Here is a 7431-nt window from a genome sequence, read left to right on the forward strand (position 1 = left end):
GACTCGAATGATCATTCGGGTCATGTACCTGAACATTGACCACAGGATCCGTGCAAAACTTTCGCTCTTTTATAGTTTTAAATAATGACAGTATTCGGAGTAAGTGTAGTCGTTGGGATGGGGTAGTCGTGGAAATGAAGAGGAAACATCTTTAAAAATTAACCGAACGGTGTGCAATAATAATGATGAGTTTATGATACATGTTTGTATATACATTTCCACGTGTCCAAAAACATGTTCTCCCTTCTGAGTGTTTGTTCCGGCTTGTACGACGGGCAGAGATCAGGGACTGTCAGTAGGGCCACATAACCTACAACTTTAACTCATGTTTTCAGTTACAGTAAACACGTTAGGCCGTAGTAGCTATACGTAAATCACCATTCAAGGCGACAGTGACAAATATGTTTATAAATCATAGAGCGCAGCAATCAGTCATTCTCCTTCTTTGCAGGTTTTATTTGGCAGATCCAGATTTCAGCTAGTGCCTAGCCATTATCAATGGACTATTTTCTAGTCCCGGTGTATGTCAGTTCCCTGTTTTTCGGGCGTCAGTCACAGTTCATGGAATACAGTGACTGACGCCGGAACAACAGGGAACTGACATGCATCGAGACTAGAAAATACTGCATTGATAATGGCTAGGCACTAGCTGAAATCTGGATTTGCCAAATAAAATCTCAAAAAAAAGGACAACTGATTGCTGCACACTATAATTTATAAAATGTCTCTCTAAGCGCTATGGGACTTAACATCTGTGGTCATCAGTCCCCTAGACTTAAAAATACTTACACTTAAGTAATCTAAGGACATCACACATATCCAAGCACGAGGCACGATTCGAAACTGAGACCGTAGCAGCCGCGTGGCTCCGAACTGAAGGGCCTAGAGCCGTTCGACCACAGTGACCGACTATAATTTATACATCACAGTTGCAGAGTGCACCCACTTTCCTAATCGAAGGTAACTTGATAAATATGTTTATCGTTTCGAAAAGTATATTTGTTTAGAGAAGTCAGCGACAGTGGACTACCACAGTCGTCCAGGTTATTATTTACGGCAATGCTGCATACAAATTATCAAGTTAATAAGTAGTTTAAAACAAATAAAAGGTATTTGTAATAAGGTAATATGAAAAGAGAGTCTCTTATTCGTGATTAGTAAGTTAGCTTTGTAAAATATATGTACGAAGCTGGGCATCCAGTATTGTCTTTTGCCTATGCTAGTCAAACGTCACTTCCATTTTAAAATTTTACACGAATAGTAAATTCTAGAGCAAAATCGGTATGAAATACCATAAGCCACTCAAAACACCTTTCTAACAATACCTCATTAATTCCTGTAGGCTTAGTATGTGTTGAGAAAAAGGAATGTACCCCTAGGATCAGTGTTGGGGTCACTCCTGTTCCTTATTTATATAAATGATATGCCCTCTAGTATTAAGAGTAACTCTAAAATATTTCCTTTAGCTGATGACTCTAGCTTGGTAGTAAAGGATGTTGTGTGCAACACTGGCTCAGTTTCAAACAGTGCAGTTCGTGACATAAGTTCATGCTTGTAGAAAATAAACTAACGCGAAATCACAGTGAGACTCAGTTTTTACAGTTTCTAACACATAATTCAACAAAATCCAATGTTTTAATTTCACAGAATGGGCACATGATTAGTGAAACAGAACAGTTCAAATTTCTAGGAGTTCCGATAGATAGTAAACTGTCGTGGGAAGCCCACACTCAGGATCTTGTTCAAAGACGTAATGCTGCCATTTTTATTATTCGAAAGGTATCTGAAGTAAGTGATCGTTCGACACGAAAATTAGTCTACTTTCCTTATTTTCATTCGCTTATGTCGTATGGTATTATATTTTGGTGTAACTATTCCCATCCTAAAAGAATATTTTTGGCTCAGAAACGGGCGGTTCGGGCAAAAAGTGGTGTAAGTTCGCGAACTTCTTGTCGACCCCTATTCAGTAGTCTAGGTATTTTGAAATTGGCCTCTCAATATTTATACCTCGATGTGGACAGCTGGAAATGTGTGCCCCGACCGGGATTCGAACCCGGGATCTCCTGCTTACATGGCAGACGCTCTATCCAACTGAGCCACCGAGGACACAGATGGATAGAGTGTCTGCCATGCAAGCAGGAGATCCCGTATTCGAATCCCGGCCGGGGGGCACATTTTCAGCTGTCCACATCGAGGTATAACAACACCTGTCGGCAGCTGAGGTTTTCAGTTAGTCATCATTTATTCCAGGGAAAAGCTGCACGCTCATCAACAGTAACTGTTCTTTCGAGAACAAGTTACTGTCTTCGTATATATATATATATATATATATATATATATATATATATATATATATATATATATATATATATATGTAAATGCTTTACTGTCGTTTCTTGTTAACAAAATCAACTTATTCCCAAGAATAACCAACCTTCACTCACTTACTACTCGGCAGAAGTCCAACCTGCATATGGATCGGACTTCCTTAACTCTTGTGCAGAAAGGTGTGCAGTATACTGCTGCATCGATTTTCAGTGAGCTACCACAAGAATTCAGGAATCTTAGCAATAATTGGCGCGCTTTCACATTGAAACTGAAGCGTTTCCTCATGGGTTACTCCTTCTGTTCTGTTAAGGAATTCCTTGACAAATTAAACCGATTTTTATGTTATATTGTTGACTGCGTTTACTGAAATTTGTGAATTGACTTTTTCAGGTTCATAAATTTTATTTTTATCTGTTATTACTTTTATGTTGTAATTTCATGTACTGACACGTTCCATGACCTTGGAGATTTGCTCCTCAATTTGGTCCTACGGAACTTTACGTGTAAATAGATAAGTAAATAAGATATAATTATTCCTCTTGGTTCAATTTGTTTACCGTCTTTTCCGATTATAATAAAACTCGTATTTATATGTTCTAAAAAAGACTGTTACTGTAGTCGAAAAAGACGATGTATAATCTGTATTGAAACTTCCTGGCAGATTAAAACTATGTGCCGGGCCGAGACTCGAACTCGGGACCTATGCCTTTCGCGGGCAAGTGCTCTACCAACTGAGCTACCCAAGCACGACTCACGCCTCGTCCTCACAGCTTTACATCTGCCAGTACCTCGTCTCCTATCTTCCAAACTTTACAGGAGCTCTGCGAGCGACGAGGTACTGGCAGAAGTAAAGCTGTGAGGACGAGGCGTGAGTCGTGCTTGGGTAGCTCAGTTGGTAGAGCACTTGCCCGCGAAAGGCATAGGTCCCGAGTTCGAGTCTCGGCCAGGCACACAGTTTTAATCTGCCAGGAAGTTTCACATCAGCGCACACTCCGCTGCAGGGTGAAAACCTCATTCTTTAATATGTATTACTTCCTAGCACGTATGTTGCCGCAGTTATTGGAAGACTAACTGGACATAAGGCAATCACGTGCCACCGCCCATTGCAGTCTTTGTTAACAGAACATCGGGAGATGAGTAGAGTGTGTGGTGCCGGCGGCTGTCTTGGATTAGCGCAGGTCTTCGGCAGCGGCGGCGGTGGCGGCGGCGGAACCGGATGGGCGCGGCCGCCATCCATTAGGCCCGCCAACTTGCGAACAAAGCCGCGTCCCAAGGACAGCCGCACCTGCCCACACACGCTCCTGTTTTCTCCGCGGCCACGTTTAACATGCTCAGCCGTTTACTACTCAAATCAACGCCTCTCCTGACCCTGCTTGACATGCTCCGCAGGGGAAGAAGATCCACGAAACAGCAAAATTTTCTCTACGAATTTTATTTGCAGACCGGTTTTGGCAACTTATATTTCCGTTATCAGTGCTCTATGATGGACCGGAATGACTTCGTATCACCTGTAAGAGCTATCGATATGAATTACCAAAAAAATACGATCCATGCTACGGCCGTGCTTAGCTTTGGTGTGACTGTAATGTCACTTATATTCTATGAAAATTTCTGAAATTCGTCATCAATTGAAGTTCAAAGAAAAACTGTTGCTCTTCCGTGAATCTTCTACTGAGCATCCGGTCATACAGCCACTAATTGGATGTGCATCTAGACGTATTCGATTGTTTATTTAAGTGTTTGGTATTGCGCGCATTTTTCCCACACGGTTTAAAACAAAGAAAAAACCAAATACTTTCTTATTTTACGATTTCCATTGGTACCTAATAAATTAAAAAAAGACGACCTTAGGGGTGGAAACTGATATAAACGCACTTGTGAAATATTGTCAGATTAGCCTAACGCATACAGTAAATAGATCACAACCATGAGCTAGTATTTAGACGAACCTCCACAGTTCTTAATAAATGAGAAAATTCCCTTATGCATTCATTGTATAGGGCAGTGATCTGTTCTCCCGAGTTTGAGGTCCACTTTTTTCGAATTGCAGTTTTGAGCTCGCCCGCAGTCTCAAACTGTCGTCCACTGCGATACGCACGTCGTCCTAGGACACCTCACAGGTTCTCCATGGTGACTCCATCCGGACTTCTCGATGGCCAGCTCCGAGGGGGGATTCCTTTGTCCTGAGACCACGACTTCCTCTTGGCAGACCTGAGAACCCGAGCGTTATCGTGTTGGGACAGTAAATTATCATCGTCAAACTCCTCATACATACGAACCAATACAAACTCTTTCATTCTTGTATAATCATCGGACCTCTTTCTTCTATGCCAGTAATATTGTAAACCATGCATCCCATCCAAATTAAACTTCTTCTCATCAATGAAAATTACTTTGTTCCATTCTATAGTCCACCTTACGTTCTTCCGAAAACTGCAGTCGAGCCTCCTTATACGCGTTGTTAAAAGGGGCTTATGGAGTCGTTTCTTGAATGCCAGATTCGCGTCTTGAGCCAGGATTTGTTTAACGCGTCTGGAAGTGACTGATAATTGCAAACCAGCCATAATTTGAGAGGAACACAAACCGTTGACTTCTGCTTGGCACGGTATCAAACGTGTATCTGATGCTGAAAATATTCGTGTCCAACCGTATTTGCCACATCTGCTATACTGTGCACCCAGTCTGACAAAATTATCAAACACACAGCCGGAACGCCCTTATTCACTGGCGATCAGACAGGCCCATTTCTTTGTGCGCCTTAATAATTACTTGCTCGTCATCAGACAGAGACTTTAATCGCGGCAATATCACAATAACTGCCGTACGACGTTAGCAGAACACCTTCAAACTGTAACTGTAGGGAACTGTTGGCGTTCACCACTGTGCGCGTCGTCTAGCGGACCTGCGTTTATACCAAATTCCGCCCCTCCCTACCCCAAAAACCGCCTTTTTTCAATTTGTAAGTACTCAGCATAATTCTAACGGTGAAATGATAATATATTTTCTTTTGCTTTGTTGTGAGCCGTACGGAAAAATGCGTGCAGTGCTACATACCTAAACAAACATGTTTTTTTCCACAAATAATCAGGTGCCTTTATAATAATTTCTACCACTCTGTATCTACACCTGCATGTACATTTCTGACAATAAAGTGAGGTACCCGAGAGAGGTGTGGGAAACATAATGAAGGGTTCGAAAGAGTATAAGGCGTTATTTCAGTGTTTACAAAATCGAGTAAATTCACAAAGAACTTGTCAGTATGAGCCCACTTCTCAATACGACGTTGAAATCCCTCTATTCTGGATATAAGCACTCATTCTCTTGGGAAGGATGACATAAAGTTATTTATCCTCTCTTGAGGCAAGAGACCCGCAGCTGCTGTCGCAGATGGTCCTTGGTATCCTCGACGATGGCGTTAGGAGAACACCCGCGCTGGTCACACAAACATTCTATCCGCGACGTATCTAGGGATCCTGCTGGCCGTGGTACTATACCTCAGCATCACGCAGACAGTTCATAGCGACACGTGCCATGTGTGTACGAGTATTGTCTTGTTGAAAAATGACACTACGACGCTGTCGCATGAGAGGTAAAACACGATGACGGAGGATGTCGGTGAGATTCCGTTGTGCCGTCAGAATTCCCTAAGTCACAATCAGCCATGACCTGGAATCATATCAAATGGGTCTCCAAATCATGACGCTAAGTGTGACACGTCTACATCTACAGCTACGTAAATACTCCGCAAGCCACGGTACGGTGCATGGCGGAGAGTATCCTGTACACAGGTCCCGGCGGAGGTTCGAGTTCTCCCTCGGGCATGGGTGTGTGTGTTTGTCCTTAGGATAATTTAGGTTAAATAGTGTGTAAGCTTAGGGACTGATGACCTAAGCAGTTAAGTCTCATAAGATTTCACACATCTGAACAACCGTGTACACAACAAGTCATTTCCTTTCCTGTCCCACAAGCAAGTAGAGCGAGGAAAAAACGACTGTCATTATGCCTCCGTAAGAGCCCTAATTTCTCGTAATTTATCTTCGTAGTCCTTATGCACAATATATGTTGGTGGTAGTAGAACCATTCGGCAGTCAGCTTCAAGTGCCGGTGCTCCAAATTTTCTCAATGGTGTTATTCCGAAAGAACGTCGCCTTCGCTCCAGGGATTCCCATTTGAGTTCGCGGAGCGTCTCCGTAACACTTAAGTGTTGTTCGAACCTTCCAGTAAGAAATCTAGCGAACCGCCTCTGAACTGACTAGATGTCGTCCATCAATCTGACCTAGTATGGATCCCAAACACTCGAGCGTCCTGTATGTTGTCTCCTTTACAGATGAATCACATTTTCCCAAAATTCTCCCAACAAACCGCGGTCGACCACTCACCTTTCCTACCACAGGCCCCACATCTTCGTTCAATTTCATATCGCTTTGCAACGTCACTGCTCTTCCAAACAGTACACTACTAACGCTGTATCCGAACATTATAGGTTTGTTTTTCCTACACATCCGCATTAATTTTCGTTATCCCACAGCTGGAGTTAGCTGCCATTCGTCACACCAACCAGAAATTTTGTCTAAATCATCTTGTATCTTCCTATAGTCACTGAACTTCGACACCTTATGTACACCACAGCATCAACAGCAAACAACCCGAGATTGCTGTACACCCCATCCTCCAAATTATTTATGTACATAGAGAATTACAGCAGTCCTGTCAGGCTTCCCTGGGGAACTCCTGACGATACCCTTGTTTCTGATGAACACACGCCATCGGGGACAACACATTGAGTTCCATTACTTAATAAGTTTTCGAGCTATTCATACATCTGTTAACTTATACCATATGCTCGTTAACAGCTTGCAGTGGGACACCGTGTGAAATTCTTTCCGGAAATGTAGACGTGTGAAATCTGCCTGCATACACGAGTGATTAGTCGGTCTCATACCCGCAACAGAGGGTTGAGCATGACATTCTCCAAGAATGGCCCAGTTATCGTTTCCACTAAGAGTGTTACTTTTAAGAAAACAGTTAAAGCTAACATACAATGGGCTCGAACATTGAAAATTAAGTTTATAACTGATTATTTATTGCATTCAGCGTTGTGAA

At 42.5% G+C, this 7431-nt stretch overlaps 1 non-coding gene across 1 annotated transcript; it reads right to left on the reverse strand.

Annotated features, from left to right (window-relative positions):
- Positions 1 to 2032: 2032 nt before the first annotated feature.
- Trnat-ugu (transfer RNA threonine (anticodon UGU)) lies at positions 2033 to 2106 on the reverse strand. The gene has a single exon. It is a non-coding gene; the product is annotated as a tRNA-Thr (tRNA).
- Positions 2107 to 7431: the final 5325 nt, after the last annotated feature.

Source organism: Schistocerca serialis, chromosome 3 (assembly GCF_023864345.2).
Source record: "Schistocerca serialis cubense isolate TAMUIC-IGC-003099 chromosome 3, iqSchSeri2.2, whole genome shotgun sequence".
Taxonomy (NCBI): Eukaryota; Metazoa; Arthropoda; class Insecta; order Orthoptera; family Acrididae; genus Schistocerca; species Schistocerca serialis.